Source organism: Cherax quadricarinatus, chromosome 42, assembly GCF_038502225.1.
Source record: "Cherax quadricarinatus isolate ZL_2023a chromosome 42, ASM3850222v1, whole genome shotgun sequence".
NCBI lineage: Eukaryota > Metazoa > Arthropoda > Malacostraca > Decapoda > Parastacidae > Cherax > Cherax quadricarinatus.
In genome coordinates this window covers 10,039,939-10,065,594 of record NC_091333.1, presented here as the reverse complement: position 1 = coordinate 10,065,594, position 25,656 = coordinate 10,039,939, and the positions used below count along the sequence as shown (strand labels likewise).

The window sequence follows — 25,656 nt, the reverse complement described above, 5'->3', positions numbered from 1 at the left end:
TTTTTTCGAAACTGATGAAATCACTGGCGAAACGTTTCCAAAATAATGATACCCAAGTGTTGCATACGTGTCTAATTTAACAACTTGTCGGTTCTCTGAACCGTTTATGTACAACAGCATTACTAGAAGAGACCCGGAGTGGTTCTTACTAGCGAGTGGGTCTGACGTAAGGTACACTGGACCAAGTAATCAAGTGCCCGTTATATCCAGTCCACTTTTTTTTATCACCTCCGGTTGTTAAGACCCGCTGCTGAGGCCTTCCCGGTAATGTGAGGGAGAAGGAAGGGAGCAGGACACCACCGGGAGGGGATGATAAGGTAGAGGAGAAAGAGGTGGAACAGGAAGTGGAGATGTAATGGAAAAGAGATAGGATGGACTGGAAGGGGTGGAAGGGGTTGTTCAGTTAGACAATCTGTGTTTCAGTTTTGGCAGACAATTTCCCCTACGTGCATTTCTACACGATTGAATTTCGTCAATATCTTATGCTTGATCCTATACTAACAGTTTGATACTTATATTAGATCAGGATAATAATAATTATTATTACTATTACATATAAAAAGGAAAAAGTGGTTGATTCGAGGATCTGCGGATAGGAACCACGGCCCGAATGAAGGTAATTACTCTATTCAATTACAGTAATGGTAATTAAGTTACCCGTGAATTACGGAAAATACCTAACTTCCAACTGATATGCCGATCGACACCATGCCTAACCCTTCTAGGGTAGGGTAGGTGCCTGAGCCCGAGCTTATAGCTCACAAGACTGTCATTCCCATTAGCCCCCTTGGGGCGGGGATGACAGACCAGAGAGGCCTAGCTTGTGACTAGGCCTGGGGACAATTGGTCCCAAAGATGAGGAGGTACTTGTGCCTCCTCCCATGGGAGACTTAAGTCTCAGACAGTTCCTAAAGAGGGAGCCAAGGCCGGGCCACCACTTGGAAAAGGCCCGGGCCGGGAGAATACCGGCGAATATTTAATAATAATAATAATAATAATAAACTGATATGCCAAGTGACCTGGTCTCAGACCGGGCCGCGGGGGCGTTGACCCCCGGAACTCTCTCCAGGTAAACTCCAGGTAAACAGAAGTGTAAGAGAGCGGAAATAATGCATGTAATAAACACATTAAAGATAAAGGGAGAATAAGAGTTGGAACCGGTTAATAAGACGCCTCTTTAGAGTGAAGACGAGAGGCAGGCGAGGGAAGATAAACACAGGAGAGTGTAACATACAAGGTGTAACTTTAACAAACTGGCGCCGGGGAAGCATATGTCACTCCTTGTGGTGAGGTGTTCATTACGGCGTCTGCCTGTGTGTTGGTCTAGCATAAGACAAGCTGACCAACACTACGACAACGGTGAGAGATGGGAGAGAGACAGAGACAAAGAGAGACAGAGTCAGACAGAGAAATGGAAAAACCGAACAAGTATTTAATACAGAAAAAGAATGAGGGAATATAAACTAAATAACAGACCATTTATTTGAAATAAAACTATAAGAAACATAAGAAATTATAATATACGAAGGGGAAAAATGTCTACAAAAAGAGGAAGAGAGATAAGAGAGACAAGAAATAAGAATAAAGTGGACTTGTGAATATCGGAAAAAATGGTATAAACAAAGGGAAATATTTTTAATTAATAAATCTGTGATAATATAATTTTAATTATGAGAAAGAGGTGGAAGATTAAGATTGCATAGTTAAGGCAGATAAATGTTTGCAATTGCAGTAATTTATGTTATGGTGGTTAGCACTCTGATTAATTATGCAGATGTTGTCAGGGTTGTGGTAATAGTTGTAGAAGTGGCGGTGATGGTGGTGGTGGTGGTGGTGGTGGTGGTGGTGGTGGTGGTGGTGGTGGTGGTCGTCGTCGTCGTCGTCGTCGTCGTCGTCGTCGACACAGTGGTAAAGTTGTGATATAAATCGTTTAGAAACCCGACAAGTTGAAGAATGAGACACTTGTGCAAGAGTCTCAAGATTGATGGACTGAGAACATCGACTCCAGGCTGAGAGGGACTGATTTCCTCAATCTCCTCCTCCAGCTTTCTTCGTTCTTCTCTGTATTAGACTGAAGAAGCCACTGCCTGGCGAAACGTTTCTTCAGTAAAGATTCCCAAATATTGCAAGTGTCTCATTCTTCAATGTTATTGTCTAGTAAGGGAGGGGGGGGTAGTGGTGGTGGTGGTGGTGGTGCTGGTGGTAGTGGTGCTGGTGGTAGTGGTGCTGATGGTAGTGGTGCTGATGGTAGTGGTGCTGGTGGTAGTGGTGCTGATGGTAGTGATGCTGATGGTAGTGGTGCTGATGGTAGTGGTGCTAGTGGTAGTGGTACTGGTGCCAAGGGTATTATATAATCAGGCTCCGAGTGGGTGTAATCCATCAGCGTCAACATAAAGCAACACACAACATTTGCACTGTAAAACAATGAACCCCCAACAGAACACTGCGTCCCAGAGTGCATCGTCTCCTCCTGTAGAGATAAAAGAGAGAGAGAAAAAAAAAACAGACACAGCCACAACGGCAGACTGTCATCAGAGGACAGGTAAAGGAAGTTTTTATCAAGATCTCTTCATCTTCTCTCAGTTAACGATCAACTACGGAAAATGAAAAAGAAATGATGTATATACCGTATGTCAAACTTCGAATAAATCAACCAATGGCTGTCTTTTTGAACAATGAGGAAAACACGAGTTTTCAAATGGAAACATATATATATATATATATATATATATATATATATATATATATATATATATATATATATATATATATATATATATATATATATATATATATATATATATATATGCAATAAGATCACAGTAAACAGGTGATTTCAGAATATGCAAAACAACCACTCTGAAAGAATAGAGAAATTCCAAGCGCTTTCGTGACTACTCACATTATCAAGGAACTATGAAAGTAAAGCATCCAAGGAAGCTATATAAGGGGTCTGGCCGGCACCTCACTACCAGATCCCACAACGGTTTAAACACCTGACGCGCGCCGACCCAACTTGGACAGGTCCTTGGCACAACCCACCCCACAAACCACTCTACCCAAGAAATAAGAAATTTTAAAGATTATTTGTCCAGTGTATTATTAAATTCTTCCCAAATTCTATTAATTATAAATGGATCTAATTTATATAAACCATAGGAAATATTCATATTAAATATTCATAAAAATATTCATAAAAAGCAGTTTTGACAATAATATGAATATTTCCTATGGTTTATATAAATTAGATCCATTTATAATTAATAGAATTTGGGAAGAATTTAATAATACACTGGACAAATAATCTTTAAAATTTCTTATTTCTTGGGTAGAGTGGTTTGTGGGGTGGGTTGTGCCAAGGACCTGTCCAAGTTGGGTCGGCGCGCGTCAGGTGTTTAAACCGTTGTGGGATCTGATAGTGAGGTGCCGGCCAGACCCCTTATATAGCTTCCTTGGATGCTTTACTTTCATAGTTCCTTGATAATGTGAGTAGTCACGAAAGCGCTTGTAATTTCTCTATTCTTTCAGAGTGGTTGTTTTGCATATATATATATATATATATATAACATTCAGCAGAAGTAGGTTTCATAAGAATCTCATAAAAATGATCAACGATGACCCGGACGTAAGATGCGGAGGTCAGTTCCTCACATCTACGTTCCTTACCCTAAGTGTCAAGTGTATTTACGAGTTCCGTTATGGTCCATTTACTCATTTCGGTTGTTTCCGGGTCAGGTTGTAGTCTGGACAGTGTGTGTGTGTGTGTGTGTGTGTGTGTTTTCCCGTAAACCACTTCCGGAATCACATTGAAAGAGCAAATTTCTTTGAACTATATTAATACTCCACTACTACTACTACTACTACTACTAATAATAATAATAATAAATCAATATATATATTTTTATATTTCTTGCAATAATATTGTATATAAATTATATAGTAAGGAGTGTTTTATATTGATTTATAATATACTTTACTTGCATTTTAAATACACTTGTTTTTATTTAATATTAATCTATTTATACCCATCAACTTTTTTTTTTACTTTCTCCTTTCCACCTTCCACCTTCCTTCTTTATCTTCCACACTCATTAAGACAGAAAGATACAAAATGAGAGGCAGGAATAAGATCACATCCAACAAGCTGCCTCTCTCAGTATATTAAGTTAGGTAAAGTCTGGGCATGTCGGAACGACGGGACTTGATACAGAGCCTCGTAAATCACAGGGCTTCGTAAATCACAGAGCCTCGTAAATCACAGAGCCTCGTAAATCACAGAGCCTCGTAAATCACAGAGCGGGTGGGTCTTGAACCCACGGCAGGCGAGTGATAATGCTCACAGGCCAGTGTGTACACCACTGGACAAGCTGGATCTAATAGGTTTCACCTAGAGAAATATACACCATAGGTGTAGAGAAATGTACCTAGTCCTGCTTGGCAATTTCTTCCAAAACAGGTCTGTTTCGTTGCAATTAAACACTTGTTTAGGCTTCAATTCTTCACTGTCTATGTACTCCTGGATGAATGCTGCTAGAACCAGCTGGTCCAGTGGCTACCACACTAGCCTACGAGCTTGAGGATTCTCCTACCACAGGTTCAGCTCCTCCCCCCCGCTCGGTGATTCGCTTGCAGTCGTATGTCATTACGGTTTCGCGAGTCATAGAGAATCATCATATCATAGATCATAATACAGAGTTTCATAATGTAATCGAGCTTTATGATACACCGCTTCATGTTATCGTAAGACTTAATATCATCAAACATTCAATAATGATTTCTTGCAGGCCTATATATCAAGAAAGGTTATACGATTTCATACGAGTACGGATTAGTGGGGATTTATGGGGCCAAATAAACCATGCACGTTAACCATTCATATTAACATAATGGCTTTTATTTTGAAGCGGAACTGCTCTAAGGAAAAATCTGCACACTATATGATTCACGCGATCAGCCAAGATCACCGAGTACCAGCTACTTCTGAAGCGCTGATTGCTATCTAGTGACTTAGTTGCTCTTCAACACATCTAAGATTACTTGTTACGACGTCAAAAGTTACTATTAAACACGCCTAAGGTTACTAGTCAATATGCTGTAAATAAAGTTCCTTGCCCAGACTTCTCCTCCAAGGTTGATGGACTAAACACATTTAAGTTACTTAGCACGTCATTCTGGCCTCCTCCGCTCTTACTTTCTTATTGGTGACTTGACAATGGTCCAGAATGAACCAAATGTCGCGTCATAAGTTACATCTAAGTGCGAGTTGTTTGTGAATTGCGAAGTGAAACGTATAAGGCAATTTACAAACTCGTTAAAAATTGCTCGTCACAGCGTCAGACGTTCTCGGGGACGTGGCGTTCACGATGTTTATGTTGGCATGAAGTCTAGAGGAGAGCCGAGGTGGTTAACTACACAGTGCAAAGTCTCTCCGTATTTACGTCGATTAAGGAGCGGAACATTCTTGGTCTTATCTTGAGAACACGCTAAAATGAATGAGAGAGAGAGAGAGAGAGAGACTTTTATCTGTAACAGCGTTTCCCACCTCTTTGTGGCACTGCATCACGTTCAGTTAAACATGACAGAGCTCTACACAGGGCAAAATGTGACGAGACAAAGCTACACAGAGCGAGACGTTGGCACAATAAGAGCCTGTATTGCCTTGCCGTATATCATATTTATTCCACCAGGTCGCAATTTCCCCCTTATAGCCACAGAGTTACGAAACAATACAAATAAAATCCGATGAAAACATTAAAAAATTTTTTAGCGCTTATTACATAGCTGTATTTTTACTGCCGGGAAGAGTGATGGTGACATGGCGGCAGTGCTTACTGAGAATTATAATCATCTAGATAACAATCTCTCGCACGCGAATTAACTATAGGAGTAATACTAGAATTTAGGATAGAGTAATTTTCTTGGTTTATGTTTTACACAAAAACAAACTAAAATCACACACACACACACACACACACACACACACACACACACACACACACACACACACACACAATGCAACTCCTGCAACCACAACTAGGTGAGTAGAACCAGGTGAGGACACACACGCACAAGGTAACAAAAGACACGAGAGAGAGGGGTGGGTATATTGCATTTTCTTGGACTGCAAGAAGACCTTCGACACAGTTCCTCACAAGAGATTAGTGCGGTAGCTAGAGGATCAGGCACACATAACAGGAAGGGCACTGTAATGGATCAGAATACCTGACAGGGAGGCAAGAACGAGTCATGGTACGTGACGAAGTGTCAGAGTGGGAGCCTGTGACAAGCGGGGTTCCACAGGAGTCAGTCCTAGGACCAGTGCTATTTTTGGTATATGAGAATGACATGACTCAGAAGTGCCCCTGTTTGCAGATGATGTGAAGTTAATGAGAATTAAATCGGATGAGGATCAGGCAGGACTACAAAGACCTGGACAGGCTGCAAGCCTGGTCCAACAACTCGCTCCTTGAATTTAACCCCGCCAAATGCAAAGTCATGAAGATCGGGGAAGGGCAAAGAAGACCGCAGACAGAGTATACGCTAGGTGGCCAAAGATTTCAAACCTCACTCAAGGAAAAGGATCTTGGGGTGAGTATAATACCGAGGACATCTCCTGAGGCGCACATCAACCAGATAACTACTGCAGCATATGGGCGCCTGGCAAACCTGAGAATAGCGTTCTAATACCTCAGTAAGGAATCGTTCAAGACTCTGTACACCGTGTATGTCAGGCCCATACTGGAGTATGCAGCACCAGTTTGGAACCCACACCTGGTCAAGCACGTCAAGAAATTAGAGAAAGTGCAAAGGTTTGCAACAAGACTAGTTCCAGAGCTAAGGGGAATATCCTACGAAGAAAGGCTAAGGGAAATTGGCCTGACGACACTGGAGGACAGGAGAGTTAGGGAAGACATGGTAACGACATTCAAAACAATGTGAGAAATTGACAAGGTGGACAGAGACAAGATGTTTCAGAGATGGGACACAAAAACAAGGGATCACAATTGGAAGTTGAAAACTCGGATGAGTCAAGGGGATGTTAGGAAGTATTTCTTTAGTCACAGAGTTGTCAGGAAGACGAATAGTTTGACAAGTGGCGTAGTGGAAGCAGGCACCATACACATTTTTAAAACGAGGTATGATAAAGCTCATGGAGCAGGGAGATAGAGGACTTTGTAGGTATCAGTGAAGCGGCGTGACCAGGAGCTATGAATCGACCCTGCAACCACAAATAGGAGAGTACAAATAGGCGAGTACACAGACGCGCACACACAATAGCCAGTTCACAATCGATTGGTTCCGAGCAAGGCGAAACGAATAAGTAAATCTCAATCTCCTATTGCCTTTGTTCACCAAGTAACATATAGACGTACATGGGAATACATGGGAAAGACAGACAGCAGAGGACGTTGTGTATTATGCAGGTGTGAGAGTCAAGATTCTTCACCTTCCACTCCCTCTGGCCACTGCCTCCACGAAAACAAGTGGAAAAAATATCCCATACCATATTGGAAAAATGTCATGGAATATACGGGATAAATTGGAGGATGGAAAGTATGGGCTAAAACAAACTATATTAGCACTTTTTCTGTCTTAAACTACTCGTTATACTCCACTGCCATTCACTGGTAACCTCCGGTTACCAGAAGTCTGTTACTATAACAGTCACATCACACTACTTTTACCACTGCTATTATTGACTATATTGACTCGTTATCAATTGATCGTCCTGGCAGAGCCGCTAAACAAGCATCAGGTAGCGAGTGTACTAGGCAGTATCTCGCTCCTGTTCCTTCACTATACTCTAAATCTTACTGGTCATTGTAGCTACCCCACTTTTTATACATATTAAACAATTTGCATAAATATCCCACACTAGGAGAGGGAAGATTACGACAACGTGTACTGTTCCAGGCACGGCACTGTGGCTTTTCTTCTAAAATAACTTGGATTAACTTAGAAATCTTGACCAATAGATTTAGACAGAGCATGTAGGACCTGAAGGCGCTAACAACGCTCTTCACTAGGACACAACGTATCTAGTCGAGTGTAGGATTACACCCGTGTGCGGATTCTTCTCCAATTAAGTGCTGAAGACCCGAGATTATAGTGTTTTACAATTTTTGATGATTACGGAGTTCATTGAGTTTGAGCCTGGGGCAGAGTGCATGGGCATGCTGTCACTGTCTTCTTCGAAGGCATCTAGGGATAGTGCTACATCAAAAAGTTTGTTAGGGAATAGTGTTAAGTACGAAGGCGCTGATAGCTGAGTTGCTAGTTTTGAACGAATTATAAACAGCATAAGTAGTAAGAGAAGTGTGAACAGCGTTAGTAGCAGTAGCAGTGATGGCAGCAGTAGCGGCAGTAACAACAGCAGCGACGAACGTAGTAGCAGCAGCAGTGACGGCAGCAGTAGTAGCAGCATCAGCGGCAGCAGCAGCTATGGCATTAGAGATAGTAGCAGCAGCAGCGACGGCAGCAGTAGCGGCAGTAGCAGCAGCAGAAGCAGAAATGGCAGCAGCAGCAGAAGTTAAAGTTCCAACAGCACCAAAATAACTACCACCACTAACAGAAACAGTATCACCACCACTAAAACAAGCAGCAACAACAATAGCAGCACCACCATCACTACCAACAGCAACAACAACAATAGCAGCACCACCATCACTACCAACAGCAGCAACAACAATATAAGCACCACCATCACTACCAACAGCAGAAACAATAACAGCAGCACCATCACTACCAACAGCAACAACAACGATAGCAGCACCACCATCACTACCAACAGCAGCAACAACAATAGCAGCACCACCATCACTACCAACAGCAGCAACAACAATAGCAGCACCACCATCACTACCAACAGCAGCAACAACAATAGCAGCACCACCATCACTACCAACAGCAGCAACAACAATAGCAGCACCACCATCACTACCAACAGCAGCAACAACAATAGCAGCACCACCATCACTACCAACAGCAACAACAACAACAATAGCAGCACCACCATCACTACCAACAGCAGCAACAACAATAGCAGCACCACCATCACTACCAACAGCAGCAACAACAATAGCAGCACCACCATCACTACCAACAGCAGCAACAACAATAGCAGCACCACCATCACTACCAACAGCAGCAACAACAATAGCAGCACCACCATCACTACCAACAGCAGCAACAACAATAGCAGCACCATCACTACCAACAGCAGCAACAACAATAGCAGCACCACCATCACTACCAACAGCAACAACAACAATAGCAGCACCACCATCACTACCAACAGCAGCAACAACAATAGCAGCACCACCATCACTACCAACAGCAACAACAACAATAGCAGCACCACCATCACTACCAACAGCAGCAACAATAGCAGCACCACCATCACTACCAACAGCAGCAACAACAATAGCAGCACCACCATCACTACCAACAGCAGCAACAACAATAGCAGCACCACCATCACTACCAACAGCAGCAACAACAATAGCAGCACCACCATCACTACCAACAGCAGCAACAACAATAGCAGCACCACCATCACTACCAACAGCAGCAACAACAATAGCAGCACCACCATCACTACCAACAGCAGCAACAACAATAGCAGCACCATCACTACCAACAGCAGCAACAACAATAGCAGCACCACCATCACTACCAACAGCAACAACAACAATAGCAGCACCACCATCACTACCAACAGCAGCAACAACAATAGCAGCACCACCATCACTACCAACAGCAGCAACAACAATAGCAGCACCACCATCACTACCAACAGCAGCAACAACAATAGCAGCACCACCATCACTACCAACAACATCCCCAACAGCAGCAGAATCAGCACCATCAGTAGCACCACCATCAGCAGCATGACGATCTCAGCGGAGATAACGCGGTTTAAACAACCTTTCACGATGGAGTTCCTCTCTCTCAGTACAATGGAGAAAGCGACGGCATCAATCACCTATCACAGGGACGCCAAGATTTCATTTATATTTCCAAATTTTTGTTACGAATTTTATTAGTTTTTTTGCGTTGTGGATTTTTTTAAAGGTCTTTAACTGTAAAGGTAACAAAAGTATTTAGAATACGTGGCACTGAATATAGACTCTTAAGGGACATCAACATTCGAGGTAAAAAGAGACGGTGAATCACAAGTAGATGACCAAGAATATGAAAACAGATAAGTAATATCATAGAAACGTTTTCGCTTTAGAGCGAAACGTTGTTCCAAGAGAGGTTTACAGTGTTTGTGTGTGTGTGTGTGTGTGTGTGTGTGTGTGTGTGTGTGTGTGTGTGTGTGTGTGTGTGTGTGTGTGTGTGATCTTCCAGCCACTTTCAAGAATGTTGTCAATTATGAAAACAGTCCAGATATATTAAAAGAGCATCACTGGATGTAACTTCAGGATCTTCAAGTACTGCTTGCAACAGTACTACTTGCAACAGAACTGCTTGCAACAGTATTGACTAAACCGGATTCACCAACGTCACTACAGGTTAACAAGGAATCATTCCATCAGCGTAGCATTTTTTTTTTATCGTACAAGTCAGCTGAAGATGACTTCCTGATGGTTTCGGGGATCACTGCCCCCAGCGGCCCAATCCTGGAACAGCCTACCTGGCTGCTTGTTGGCCTAATCAGTCAGGTCATTTGTGCCAGCAAAATATAGTCCACCAAGTCCCTCCCGAACATACGACTTTGCCGTATGTTTTCCTCTACCCTTATCTACACTTATACTCCACACACGCACTTACCTATATAAAAACTCCATGTAAAAAACAACAACAGCGTAGTGTAGCAATCTCTTAGTCCATTAAGACAGTGGAGCAGAAAGGAGGACAAGTTTAACATAATCCTGAGCAAAATAAGTTGCTGCAGGAGGGAAGGACGTAAAACTAGTGAGGAGTGTTTACTACGTTTGGTTACCCACTGGACAAGGTGGTGTTATATCGTGGGATCGAGTTTAGTGGCATTGCCGGCAGCAGCAGACTTCAGGGCAAACCACTTAAGAACATAAGAAAGAAGGAACATTGCAGCAGGCCTACTGGCCCATGCGAGGCAGGTTCGAGTGTCCTACCGGCTTAAACCAGTGCCCTAACCTAGTCAGGTCAGGTCACATTCACCTAAGAAAGGAGCACTGCATCTGACCTAGTAGCACAAGCTAGTCAGGTCCAACTCGCACCCACTTGCACCCACTCATGCATTTATCTAACCTATCATTAAAACTACACAACGTTTTAGCCTCTATAACTGTACTGGGGAGTTTGTTCCACTCATCCACAACTCTATTACCAAACCAGTGCTTTCCTACATCCTTCCTGAATCTGAATTTTTTGTATGTCTGTTTATAAGCCCGGCAAACGTAGTTAAGCTCACCGTACAATACAATTACAGAGACATGAACGATTGGTCATTCAGTCAGCAGCTCGTCCTGACAAGCATAGAAACCCAGCAAGAAACAAATAACAATCATTTACCAGTTATGTCGACAACATTCAATAACAAACACAAACAAGCTAACATCCGGAGTCTTGGCAAATACTGTAGGATTTAGTATTGATTTAGAAAGACACGTGTGCATAACTAGAACACATTTTTTTAGAAAACGTTTCGGTCCTGGGACTTTGATCACTTCTAATACGTCTTTCTAAACCAGTTTGTCTGTATTACCAAGGTTTATACCAGGAATTAATATGGACGAATGACTATCCTCAAGGAACCTTAGGTTGTGCAGATCGTAGGGAAAAATGCGTCTATTATAGGGTGTATCGATTTTTGAGGCTGTGTGAAGATGTTGCAGTTGGGAGGGTTATTTAAATAGTGATGTCCGTGAATTTCTAGCAAGACGGTTATTGCATGACTCATGGTGAATGCGCTTCCTTCCTTGGGTCGCTTTACCTAGGTGGGAAAATGGTCCTTATGGTATAAAAAAAAAAAGAATAATTAATTTTAAGCCTGAGACTTCATCCATAAAATAATTATCATCTGAATTAGCTACCTTGCCATTATAAATTCTTGTTGTTTTAACTCCCAGGTTTATCAAAGAAAATTGATTCAGTTTCATTTATTTTCACTGTTCGCTTAGCTAAATCCCATTCCTAACCTATTTCACTATTACGAACACAGGTAGGGTCCCGACTGCTGGTTCGCTGGTCGGGAGGGCTGACTTCATGGGCCGGCATCTGGCATACGTCAAATAAGTGTAACGTACTCTAATATGCCACAATCGTAGTGAGTTAGTATCAAGCTTTCTGCGATTATAGTTTTGTATATCTGATCTGTTTTGTTTGCAGGTTTTAAACTGGGTGGATGGAGAAAAAGATGGAGAAACGGTTTAGAAGGGATGGAAGGAGGGAATAGAGGAAGGGGTATAACGGAAGGGAAATTGAAGGAAGGGAACGGAGATGGTGGGAGGAACAGAGTTATGAGGAGAGTAGTGAAAGGGAGGTAGGGAGGATAAATTGGTTGGGAAGAGGAACATTGCGCAAGGTTAGACAGACGATGAGTTAGCAGGGAAGTCATAAACAAGGCTGAGGAAATGTAGAGGGTGGTGGTGGGAGGCAAAACCTTGATGGAGAGGGTGGCAAGGGAACAACTCCGGAAAATACACGAGGGTGGCAGGAAGAAACCTCAGCAAAATACACGAGGGTGCTAAAAAAAAAAAAACCTGAGAAATATACACGAGGGTGCTAGGAGAGAAAGGGAGAGAAACCTAAAATTTAAAGTAATAATAATAATAATAATAATAAATAATAATAATAATAATAATAATAATAATAATAATGGCAATTGCTAATAATCGAATAATTATAATTATGATTTCTTAGAAAAATATATCTTGAATGATATTTCCCAAATGATAGCAGCTCCGACTCTGCTGGAACAAAGCCTTAGAAACAGCCATAGCTGCTAACACCACAGGAGAATGCTTCACTATATCCTCATCACATTACTGAAGTCTCCTAGCTCAGGCTGACTTTCTTCATTACTTTTGTGTATAAAATCCCTCGCGTGTATGGGAATATAACAGGTAAACACAGCTAGCTTATTGCCCCCATAATGTAGCAGTATGTTGTTTTTGTACCCAAATATATAACCATTTCTCAAAAAAAAAATATAGTACCGTACGACACAATGCCACCCAATGCCATTGAGGCCACACAAACCACTCAGGTCCACCCACAAACCATGGAATTTAATCTTCCAAATTGCCTTTGAATTCAGCGGTCTGATGAACCATTCTTTCAGATGACTGTGTAATAGTTAAGATCAACGATCCCTTCCTTGATCAACTGCCTCAGGAGGGCCCGGGGTTAATGGATCAGGTAATGATTGGAGTCCTTCACTATTATTAATGGTAATGTCTGCTTCCAGTGAATCCAGGAATGTAATTGCCAGGTCGTCGTAAGTTGACCAACTCTCTTGTCAGATGGTCATGCCCTTCAACCGGTCCTGTTCTTATCGATTTGTCACACACATTGCTGGAAGATGGGCTAGGCCTCCATTATATACAGTATGTTCTAAAATGAATGAAAGAGAGAGAGAGAGAGAGAGAGAGAGAGAGAGAGAGAGAGAGAGTGAGTCTGCACTACACCTGAGTACTCACAGAGGCCAGCATCTCTCACCATCTCCACACATCGCGTGGTGAACTATATCACGTTTCATCTCCTCACCGCACAATATTATCAGATACAACAAAAAGGTGCACGACGAACCAATCGTGGGAATTTTACCAGATTCCACGGCTTGAGAGCCTCCTCCACCACCTCCTCCTCCACCTCCTCCGAGTATTCCTTCACACGCACATAAGAGTCACGAAGTTCTTGTTTAAATTAAATCTGAAATTTCAAGGATTTTAAATATTATGTGGCAACTAATCGTAATTTTCCATATTTTTTTGGAGCATGCTTAAAATATGAAAAATAATTGTATACGTAGAATCGTTGAGCTGTGTCTGCAAGGGTACAGCTCCTGGCCCCGACTGTTAGCCTGCAATCGACTTTGGTAGTTTATTAACAGTTTCTTTTATAATTATTAATCTAAATATGGAGATCGTTTCCACTATCTCATAACCTTGTTTAACACGTGTATTCACCTAGTTGTGGTTGCAGGGGTCGATTCACAGCTCCTGGCCCCGGTATGTACTCACCTAGCTAAGGTTGCAGGAGTTGAGTCCGAGCTCCTGGCTCGGACTCATGTGTGTGTGTGTGTGTGTGTGTGTGTGTGTGTGTGTGTGTGTGTGTGTGTGTGTGTGTGTGTAAAACTATCGAGTAAACACACTATATGGGCGAAGCTCTAGCTCCTGAATCCACGTTTAACTTTGGGTTTACTGACGTAGCCTAGTTTATCATACCTAGCTTTGTATGCTTCTATTGACTTAGCTGCCACCAGTATAACTCTCTAACTGCTTTCACACATCTTGTACACCTACACTGCAAAAAGTAACTTCTAGTGTTGTAACAATGCTCCAGAAGTTTGACGAAGAACGTAAACAACGGTAAAAAGAAAGAGAGGGAGACTGGCATATTTTTCATTATTATTACAGCTCATTAAAAGAAAATGTGCTGAAGCTGTATGGACCTTACAGCTAGGGTAAAAAATATGTTATAGTGTTTGCTTACGTGTCTTTCTAAACCAACTTGTCGGTATTTATTACCAAGGTTTATACCAAAAAATATGTAAATGTACAAAGAATGAAGCGAGGTAGATGGTGGGAAAGATGGTGGATGATATTGTAGGTTCGGTTTTTATTCCTAGTCAAGGTTGAAGCTAATCGCTGGTCCTGTCCGTGTGATATTGATGAACATATTTGTTATAATATCTTTTGCATGCATCTTTCTGCATCTGCTTATGTACTGTGTCAGTGTGTCGGACTACTTGTAATGACGTGATAATGTTTGTTTTTTTCCTCTGCTTTCCCCTCATGTCGGTAATCTATAAACGTTTCTCGCAAGTCTTAGCTCAGACACTAGCCCCTGAATTTTCTTAATTTTGTTTACAGCTTTAGTTGAGGATTGAAGGATACCTGGAGTTGAAAAGTTGAGGGTCTGTGATACTTATAAGAACATAAGAACATAAGAATGTAGGAACACTGCAGAAGGCCTACTGGCCCATACGAGGCAGGTCCTTATCAAAACGACATCTACCTCTATACCCCTGAGTACTTCAGGTAACATTGTAGCTAACCTGACTACAATACCCCTGACTACACCGATGCACTATCTGTTAAGTTTTCTTTTCACAATGGTACTGCATACTCGTTCCTGTTGGAGTGAAGGGCATTCAGTATAATTCCATAAAAAAAAAAATTCCTCTTTCCGCGTGTGTAAACTTACTGTGAGCTGACAGTGTCGTGCAGTCCTAAGACTGCTTGCATAATTAACGTGTGCAAAAATACATCAGCGTTGAGGGTAACATGTGAAGAACATCGATTGAGAAACAACATCCGCTATTTACATAGTGCATTGTTCAGACGCTCGACACCCCTCTGGCGTCTTGTCGGATCCGGGTTCTCGCCCCTGCAAGCTGTTATCATCAAACAACACTTAAAATAAAATATATCTTTAAAGACTATAGTAAGTACACATTTTATTAAGAAAATGTTGACAAGACTATGCTGTAAAACGTCCTCAAAACACTGTTCATTATCCGAAACAAAAGATTTTGAAAGGTCATGTTATTGAGGCAGCACGAGGACTCCCACGTGAACTGGGGCAACCACAAGCTGACCTCTCACCCTGGGGCTGGAGCTTGGCTGATGTCACGTGCCAGGGGCCCCGCCCAGAGCATTCTTTGAGGGGCAGGAAAGAGGGAGTGAGGTGTGATGCCCACCCTGGTGCAATCTACAGTGGTTGGGGTAAAGGAAAGACCCAGGGGAGGAACCACAACTATGATTTAAGTCTTTGATTCCATCTGAGCTCCTCTTTCTTCACTCTTGCCCCGTGGCCTGGTGGCTAAAGCTCTCGCTTCACACGGCGAGGACCCTGGTTCGATTTCCGGCAGGGGTAGAAACATTGGGCATGCTTCTTTACACAAGTTGTCTATGTTCACTCATCAGTAAAATGGGTACCTGGGAGTTAGTCGACTGGTGTGGGTCGCATCCTGAGACAAAACTGACCTAATAACCCGAAATGCTCTGCATAACAAACGGCTTTCTATATAGTAGTATGCAAACAATCGCAGACAGGCGATCTTAACTATGCAGGACAAACCACGGGGTGGGGGTGGAAATCATTAGCTCAAGTACTTTCACACTTCTCAGTGCGTCATCAGGAGCTGTGCAATGTTGGAAGGCTGCAACTGAAGGAGTGGCAGGTGAGGGGAAGTTTTCTCAGAATAGCGCAGTGCGGGTCTGTCACTGATGTCAGCTAGGCCTGTATACCTTGTTCATGTACTTGTAGTAAATAATAACACATATTATTAACATTAGAATCCATTTCTCGCCACCAGCCAGCTGAGAGCACATCACGTATATTTGAGCGCCCATTACTTCCCCCCCCCCCTTTCTACTTGAGCACGCGTCTCTTCTTCCCTTTAAGCCACCATTTTCCTCTATCATTATATTCAGGAAAAGCCTTAAAATATTGAATACAAAGTTTAGGGAAAATTTTCTAATACCATCAGGTATATTCCTTCCACGAAGCAGCTGATCTAAGGCTGACCTGGCAGACACAGGCTGCTTGATCCGAATTACAACCGCAAGACAGGCACAGAATATCTCTGTCAGATCACTATTATTATTATTATTATTATTATTATTATTATTATTATTATCGTCACAGGAAAGCGGTAAATACATTAGGTCAACAGATTTAATCCAAAGGAAAGGAGGAGAGGATTGTTTCAATGCCTTTGTTCCAAAGTTCTTTAATAACAAAAAAATCTTTGCAACTAAAAGTTGATTCGGTTTTGCACTGAGTCTCCGTTGTCACCTACATTCTTTCAAATACAACACACTACTACAACACGGCTCTCAGCTTCCAACATTCCCAAATATTTGTTGTGGTGCAGACGGTACCTGTCTCGACGCCAGTGGCATCCCCACTGCAATACGGCTCTCTCTGATGAATTAGACATGTGCAATACCTGAGTATCTTTATTTCGACGACATTTCGCCAAAACCAGTGAAGAAACATCTTCATGCTTAAGATACCCAGGTGTTGCACATGTGTATGACTTTTCACTTTGTCGGAATGGTATATCTTTGATTACGATACTCCCCTCAGTTCCCCTTATCACCAGGTATTTGTTTAGCCATGCACGTAGCGACACTGTCTGGGGTCTTCCTGTCTCTGGGGTCTTCCTGTGTTGTTGCAGCGCTGCCTCTGTTGTGCTTCTCTCACACTAACGACCACCTGTGTGACCTTGGGCGACGCCTGGCAAATGATGCTCTCGATGCCTCAGCCGCACTTGATCGTTAATATATTCAAGAGGAAGTGTTGAACTTGCAGAGGTCACACAGCTCCCAGGGCAACCGGAGGAAATGCCTTGAATTAAAAGCCACTTCACCAGGGTCAAGGTGCTCCCTTTGATGGAATGTGGCAACGAATAATCACCTTTTCTGACTTCGCGTCAACAGATAACTTCGTTTCTCCGTAGGATTGTTAGTATTTTTTTCATCATCACCATGGGAAAGCGCTAAACTCATAAGGGTCATGCAGCGTCTCTGGGGAAAAGGCAGGAATCTGATTCGATCCAAAGCAGAGAAAGATAGGTCCCATTACTTCTATCAAAAACCCTCCACAGGCATCAAGGAATCTACCTTGAGGGGTTTTCCCGTAGGAGATATTGGATAGAGGCGTCTATATTGTCTGGGAGGTTCGAGCATTGGACCGTGATTCCTCAGCTGTTGGTCTCCACACGGACATACAGTCTCTACTCCCTCAGTTGTCTCCACGCGGATATCCACTCGCTGCTCTTCAGGTGTTGTTCTCCACAGAGACATCCAGCCTGTGCTTCCCAGTTGTTGGCCTCCACACGAACATCCAGTCTCTGGATGGCCAGAGCACTGCAAGGTACTGCTCTGGTCAGCCAGCAGATGCTTAAGCAGTTACCGGGTCATCGTAAGACCTGAGTCAGGAAACAGTTGCATTATTTGACCACACAGCTGGAGTGAAGAAAGTCTTCCCACTGCGACAGCATCTTCTCAGCTTCGCAAGATGAGAGTCGGAAACAACAGAAAATACAATAAGAGGAAATATAAGCAGTAAAGTGAAAATGTAAAACCAATTGGAAGAAAAAACGGACGATGAAGAGAAAAGACAAGCAGTAATAAAAAAAAAGTTTTACTTAAGGAAAGAAAGTTAGTTTGCACATGCTTGCTTAAGCACTCACTTCTCAGAACCTTCTTCACACCTTCCAAGTCTTTATCAGAAATACAAACGAAAAAATGAAATTTCCCAAGAACACTCGTTCACCTTGCAGTTGCAGTTTTAGAAAAGTTGAGCCCTAAAGTACAATATTATCTCCCTCCCTCTCTTCCTCTCTCTCTCTTCCTCTCTCTCTCTCTCTCTCTCTACATGCATACACACACACACACACACACACACACACACACACACACACACACACACACACACACACACACACACACACACTGCAGGTAATAGTGGCAAGGTACATGTTACAAAATAATCCACTTTTATCTGTGAGCATTCATTACTCGCATACATTACCGGGATGTTGAGGAAACACAAGGTTGTGTGTCTGGTGCAGTGTCCATATTTATTATGGCAGTGAGCCGAGTCACCCCGCCCTCAGGAGAGACCGTCTGGAAAGGTCTGCGAATGCTAGCTATACTCAGGAGAGACAGGGAGAGGTTTCCAATAACAAACCACCCTCAGGAGACGCCAGGAGTGATCTACCGTGCTAGTCATCCTCATGACTGCTGGCTAAAGGGGTTTAACGCCTCTACACGAGGGTCATTAAGGCTACATATAACCTGTTCACCAACGCTCAAGCATACTTTCATCTTAAAAAAAAGAGTTTAAAAGAAACTTTTAGTGTATATACACAGAGATATTCACCTCAGACTGTATATATCCAGTTGGCCACCCTCATTAGACACCGGGTGAGATCTCCCTTCTAGCCAACCACAGATTGCACTCTACTGTACTGTTGAAATCTACCACAAGAGTTGAGGTGGCGAAGACATCCAGTATCATGAAACAAGCCTTCAGGCACCCTCCCAACTGCCGTAAAATAGAAATGAATACTATAGTATAATATTCTTCCCAGAGCATCGAGACTGACATACCTGTGACTAGTTTTGAGAGTTCTTTTACTCCCGAAACTCTGCCTGAGCCCAGACTTTACTATCCGACTGTTCAAACAGGCTGTCGCTGTTAGCGACACCTAAACCCTTAGAATATAATTGATCATCCACTGGTTTCATATAAGATGAATAAATAATTCTGGGTCAATACATATAGGTTAGCTCATAATTATACATAGGTAAGGGTTACCCAAGATTATACTCAGGAGTATGTATGGCTTATAAGTATGTATGGATCTTACCCAGAAAATGCCAAGGAGTATATATGTGAGAAACTCAATTTTTTTTTTTGTAAACTCAACCAGAAACCATTTTATTTACCCAGTTGCTTATCACAAGTAAGTTATTTAGGTACAGGTACACACGAGTACAATTATCATACGTAGTGTAAATTACCTAGGATAACCCTAAAAAGTCAAACTGACTCATTTCCATTGGGATCCTTGTAAAACTACTCACCCAAACAGGGCGTAGGTTCCCATACCACGTTTAATGTAACGCTTCTCCGTCCAGCGAAGTTAAGCAAAGTTGGGTATGATTATTATTTGGATGGGTGACCACCTGGGAACACCAAATGCGTTGGCATCATCCTTTTGAAGGGCCCCAATGGAAATAAGCCTCGTCTGACTTTTTTGGGTTATCCTTGGTAATTTCCACACATGCGACTATGTTTGATAATGTGTATTTATGTGTACTTGTACCTAAATAAACTTGCTCACCTAATTGCCCTACAACTCTTGGGGAATGAGAGATAATCAGATTTTTCTCCTAGGGAAGGATAACTGATATTCCTTTAAGTCGAGAGCCCTTAGTATTAAGGCATGGCCTTTATGGGCTTATCTTAGAGTTGATGAGAACATCGTCAGTATCTTACCTCACCCTCGGAGTCGATCACGTCTCCATCTAAGGAGCTGTACTCGAGTGCTCCCATGTCGAGGGTGACGTCTGTGTGCTGGGTGCCGAGGGTGGTGTCGGTGTCGGTGGAGGGACAAGGGGACCCCACGCGGATACATAAGGTCCCATCCACTAGGTCCCCGACATCAATGCCAGTACCCGAGCCGCCGTAAATATCCATGGCGTTTGGCTTCACCCCGTCAATAACCACAACTCAACTTCTACACTGAACACCTAACATTAGAGTAAACTGCTTCTCTCATCTAAAACTCGTGTTAATACTTTCCCCGTCAAATCACAAAACCACGCAAGTTGTTGTGGGTAACTCTCGACTTCGCTCAACTTAAGTACTGTCTACTTAGGATTATTTCCAAGTTATCGACCCCACACTGGATCCGACCTCACTCACAGCGGCCAGTGAGACCAGCCAAGACATCCACAACACACATGTTGAAAGGACGAGTTCTCTCGCCACACTGACTGGTAATACTCTACCACTCTCAGTCAACCTCTCACCACCTCAGCAAACTGTCCTACAGAATAATATCCTACAAAAACTGCTTATCTTTTCTACTCTGCCCACAGTTAATATTGAATTTTCTGTGAAAACGATTTGTTAAATCCAGTGTAATCATAGGAGCCTCTCTGAGTATTATTATTAAAGATCTTGTTAGGAAAGTGGCAACGCCTGGCAACTTTAAGAACCAGTGTTATAAGCGGTGGGGAGACGAAGCTTGTCGGCAGGGTATACATATACTGAGGTACACAGGATATATACCCTGAGGGGTGTAAACATCCTGTGTGCTGAGAGTTAACTTTAATCCCTATTTTAGGGATTAAATTATCCATCTCAGGAGGTGAAAACGATTACCGTGCACCTTTAATGACCCTAGTGTAATCTAACTAATCAACCAGCAAAGCAAGTCTTTCGATGTATGTATATATATATATATATATATATATATATATATATATATATATATATATATATATATATATATATATATATATATATATATATATATATATCATACGCTTAGCATATGTACAGCTCTTTAAGAGGTGTACGGTATATATCCCAGTATACACTAAGAGGTGCACATATTTCAAAGTATATGCACTAAGAGGTGCACATATTTCAAAGTATATGCACTAAGAGGTGCACATATTTCAAAGTATATACACTAAGAAGTGAACATATTTCAGTATATATACGCTGGGTGTGTGTATATGTCAAGGGATGATATACACCAGTCAGGGATAATAATATAATCCCTTTATAAGTGATTAAAATATCCCTGACGGATGGTGTATATATGACAGGCTTCCTCCCGTGTACCAGGAAGACCCCCAGTGAGTGACCCCCAGTGTGTGACCCCCAGTGTGTGACCCCCAGTGCGTGACCCCCAGTGTGTGACCCCAATGTGTGATCCCCAGTGAGTGACCTCCAGTGTGTGGTCCCCAATAGATTTATCGCTTCCCCATGCATATAAATATCGACTTGTCCGGTAAACGACTCTTACTGTGTATACCAAGAGCGCAAATGGTGCTTTAAAAACACGAAATGATCATAACTTGCTGATACTCTGTGCAGGATATAATACTTAAATACATTGTGCCTTCCTCTGCTGTGTTTTGAGTGTTACATTTGCTTATTATCGCTTGAAAACCTCTGCGCTTTTGTTTTAAACTGACGGAAGTTGGCAAAGCCGCAGTGTACTGATATCTTGATCAATATGGGATCTGATATGTCATCTCATACCCATCCTGAGGGAAGCAGTCATGTCATACCTATTCTGTGGATTGTAGTCACCTCGTACCCATCCCGAGGGAGGTAGTCATTCTATACCCATCATTTGCGCTGGCGTTTGAAGATTACAGAGGAAAGTGAATGACAATCTGCTAGAGGCTCATGAGAGATTGTGATGGGTATGTGGACCTGCGGGCCGCTCAGTAGCAACCTTCCTGACCAGGTAGTCACCCGGGAAGCCTTACCTCTGGTCGGGCTGGCAAGGTTTCAGGAGAGTCCGCGAAATCGACCACACGTATGTCACATGCACGAATGGGTCCAGGAACTATGTCTTAACTTTCTGTTGACTTAGAAAGTTGCAGTAGTGATGAGATGTATGGAGGATTTAGGGACTGACTTCCAAATCTGCTTTAATATTTGTAAGCAATAACAATAATAATAATACACGGAAGTTTGACTTTCTCTTTCTCTCCTCCCAGACACTCTCACCTTTACTGTTCATTCTTTCTATGATTTCTTAGGTGACTCTTACTTACTGCACCAGTTTTGACTCTTCTCTGATTTCACTTTCCCTTGTACAGACCTATTTTTTTTTCGGCCGTCTAGCGTTATATAAGCAATTTGGATTTAGCGTTTTCTTGTGAATATATATATATATATATATATATATATATATATATATATATATATATATATATATATATATATATATATATATATATATATATATATATATATATTCGTGAGGCAGTAGGTAAAATGAAAGGGGGTAAGGCAGCCGGGATTGATGGGATAAAGATAGAAATGTTAAAAGCAGGTGGGGATATAGTTTTGGAGTGGTTGGTGCAATTATTTAATAAATGTATGGAAGAGGGTAAGGTACCTAGGGATTGGCAGAGAGCATGCATAGTTCCTTTGTATAAAGGCAAAGGGGACAAAAGAGAATGCAAAAATTATAGGGGGATAAGTCTGTTGAGTATACCTGGTAAAGTGTATGGTAGAGTTATTATTGAAAGAATTAAGAGTAAGACTGAGAATAGGATAGCAGATGAACAAGGAGGCTTTAGGAAAGGTAGGGGGTGTGTGGACCAGGTGTTTACAGTGAAACATACAAGTGAACAGTATTTAGATAAGGCTAAAGAGGTCTTTGTGGCATTTATGGATTTGGAAAAGGCGTATGACAGGGTGGATAGGGGGGCAATGTGGCAGATGTTGCAGGTGTATGGTGTAGGAGGTAGGTTACTGAAAGCAGTGAAGAGTTTTTACGAGGATAGTGAGGCTCAAGTTAGAGTACATAGGAAAGAGGGAAATTATTTCCCAGTAAAAGTAGGCCTTAGACAAGGATGTGTGATGTCACCGTAGTTGTTTAATATATTTATAGATGGGGTTGTAAGAGAAGTAAATGCGAGGGTCTTGACAAGAGGCGTGGAGTTAAAAGATAAAGAATCACACATAAAGTGGGAGTTGTCACAGTTGCTCTTTGCTGATGACACTGTGCTCTTGGGAGATTCTGAAGAGAAGTTGCAGAGATTGGTGGATGAATTTGGTAGGGTGTGCAAAAGAAGAAAATTAAAAGTGAATACAGGAAAGAGTAAGGTTATGAGGATAACAAAAATATTAGGTGATGAAAGATTTGATATCAGATTGGAGGGAGAGAGTATGGAGGAGGTGAATGTATTCAGATATTTGGGAGTGGACGTGTCAGCGGATGGGTCTATGAAGGATGAGGTGAATCATAGAATTGATGAGGGGAAAAGGGTGAGTGGTGCACTTAGGAGTCTGTGGAGATAAAGAACTTTGTCCTTGGAGGCAAAGAGGGGAATGTATGAGAGTATAGTTTTACCAACACTCTTATATGGGTGTGAAGCATGGGTGATGAATGTTGCAGCGAGGAGAAGGCTGGAGGCAGTGGAGATGTCATGTCTGAGGGCAATGTGTGGTGTGAATATAATGCAGAGAATTCGTAGTTTGGAAGTTAGGAGGAGGTGCGGGATTACCAAAACTGTTGTCCAGAGGGCTGAGGAAGGGTTGTTGAGGTGGTTCGAACATGTAGAGAGAATGGAGCGAAACAGAATGACTTCAAGAGTGTATCAGTCTGTAGTGGAAGGAAGGCGGGGTAGGGGTCGGCCTAGGAAAGGTTGGAGGGAGGGGGTAAAGGAGGTTTTGTGTGCGAGGGGCTTGGACTTCCAGCAGGCGTGCGTGAGCGTGTTTGATAGGAGTGAATGGAGACGAATGGTTTTTAATACTTGACGTGCTGTTGGAGTGTGAGCAAAGTAACATTTATGAAGGGGTTCAGGGAAACCGGCAGGCCGGACTTGAGTCCTGGAGATGGGAAGTACAATGCCTGCACTCTGAAGCAGGGGTGTTAATGTTGCAGTTTAAAAACTGTAGTGTAAAGCACCCTTCTGGCAAGACAGTGATGGAGTGAATGATGGTGAAAGTTTTTCTTTTTCGGGCCACCCTGCCTTGGTGGGAATCGGCCAGTGTGATAATAATAATAATAATAATAATATATATATATATATATATATATATATATATATATATATATATATATATATATATATATATATATATATATATATATATATTATAATAAAAATAATAGTAACAACATCAACAACGATAATAATAATAATAATAATAATAATAATAATAATAATAATAATAATAATAATAATAATAATAAAAGAGTAAACATTTACGTGGATTCCAGAATATGACGTTACGTTTTTCTGTCTCCACACTGATACATGTAATTACTTTTAGCATCACATTTATGTTATGCCCCATTAGCTCGTAATCAACATTGGTTTTCATTACATTAAAAACGCGAACACTAATTTAAATTCTCATTAGAGCTTGATCAACAGCGTGAGCCCTAATATAACGACATTTCGATCAAAGAAAGCGAAACCTTGTCATAATAAAGGTTCTCGCTAATTCATCTCTATCCAATTATTTACTGCACTGTAACATTTATTTACGTGATAGTGGAGGTTCTTGCTGGACTTGTGAAAATTAAGGATAATATCTCTAGTTCACTTAAATCCAGTGGATTCAAGTCACATTGTTCGGCCTTATCGAGTAAGCTTGATTCAATGTCCATGTTGAACATTTTATGTTCCCATAACATCTATGTGCCGCCAAGGCCACTATAAAAAAATGTGTGCTATGTAATCAAAGCCTAAATTAAAACTCATTATGTCCTGCACGGTAATAGGGCTCGATATAGCGTAAGCTGTCATTGGCCCTATAATTCCCCAACAAGAAGAACCACTATAAGCCAGAAGTCAGGGTTCCCTTGAATCACCTTATTATGACCATCAGTCCATAGACACACAACCATAGATCCCTCACCACTGAATGGACCAATCCTCTGACAAAGACGCGTGTCTCAGGGGTCTTCACCCCTTGGTAAATAAGCTAGCAACACCCCTTCCAGCTCATGTCTGTAGCGGAACATTATTCACGTCACTAAGAGAGGAGGTCATTGTCCAGAATACAGGACCCCATCTGCTCCTTCCTTGAATAAAATTATGTAAGGCGTTATATACATATTTTTATTTTTTACCCTTCTCTTTATTTTTTTCTTTGGGAGTCCAAAATATGGAGCATGATAAAATAAATGTGTCGTGAGAGATGGAATCAACTGTTGTATCTTCCTCAACGACCAATGTTATTATAGTTATTGTTATTTTTCTGCTATTATTTAAT

The 25,656-nt window shown here is 41.9% G+C and overlaps 1 protein-coding gene across 4 annotated transcripts in view; it reads right to left on the bottom strand.

Annotated features, from left to right (window-relative positions):
* Window positions 1-25,656, bottom strand: part of LOC128695634 (uncharacterized) — a 556,361-nt gene that overhangs the window by 482,624 nt on the left and 48,081 nt on the right. The window lies entirely within an intron of this gene.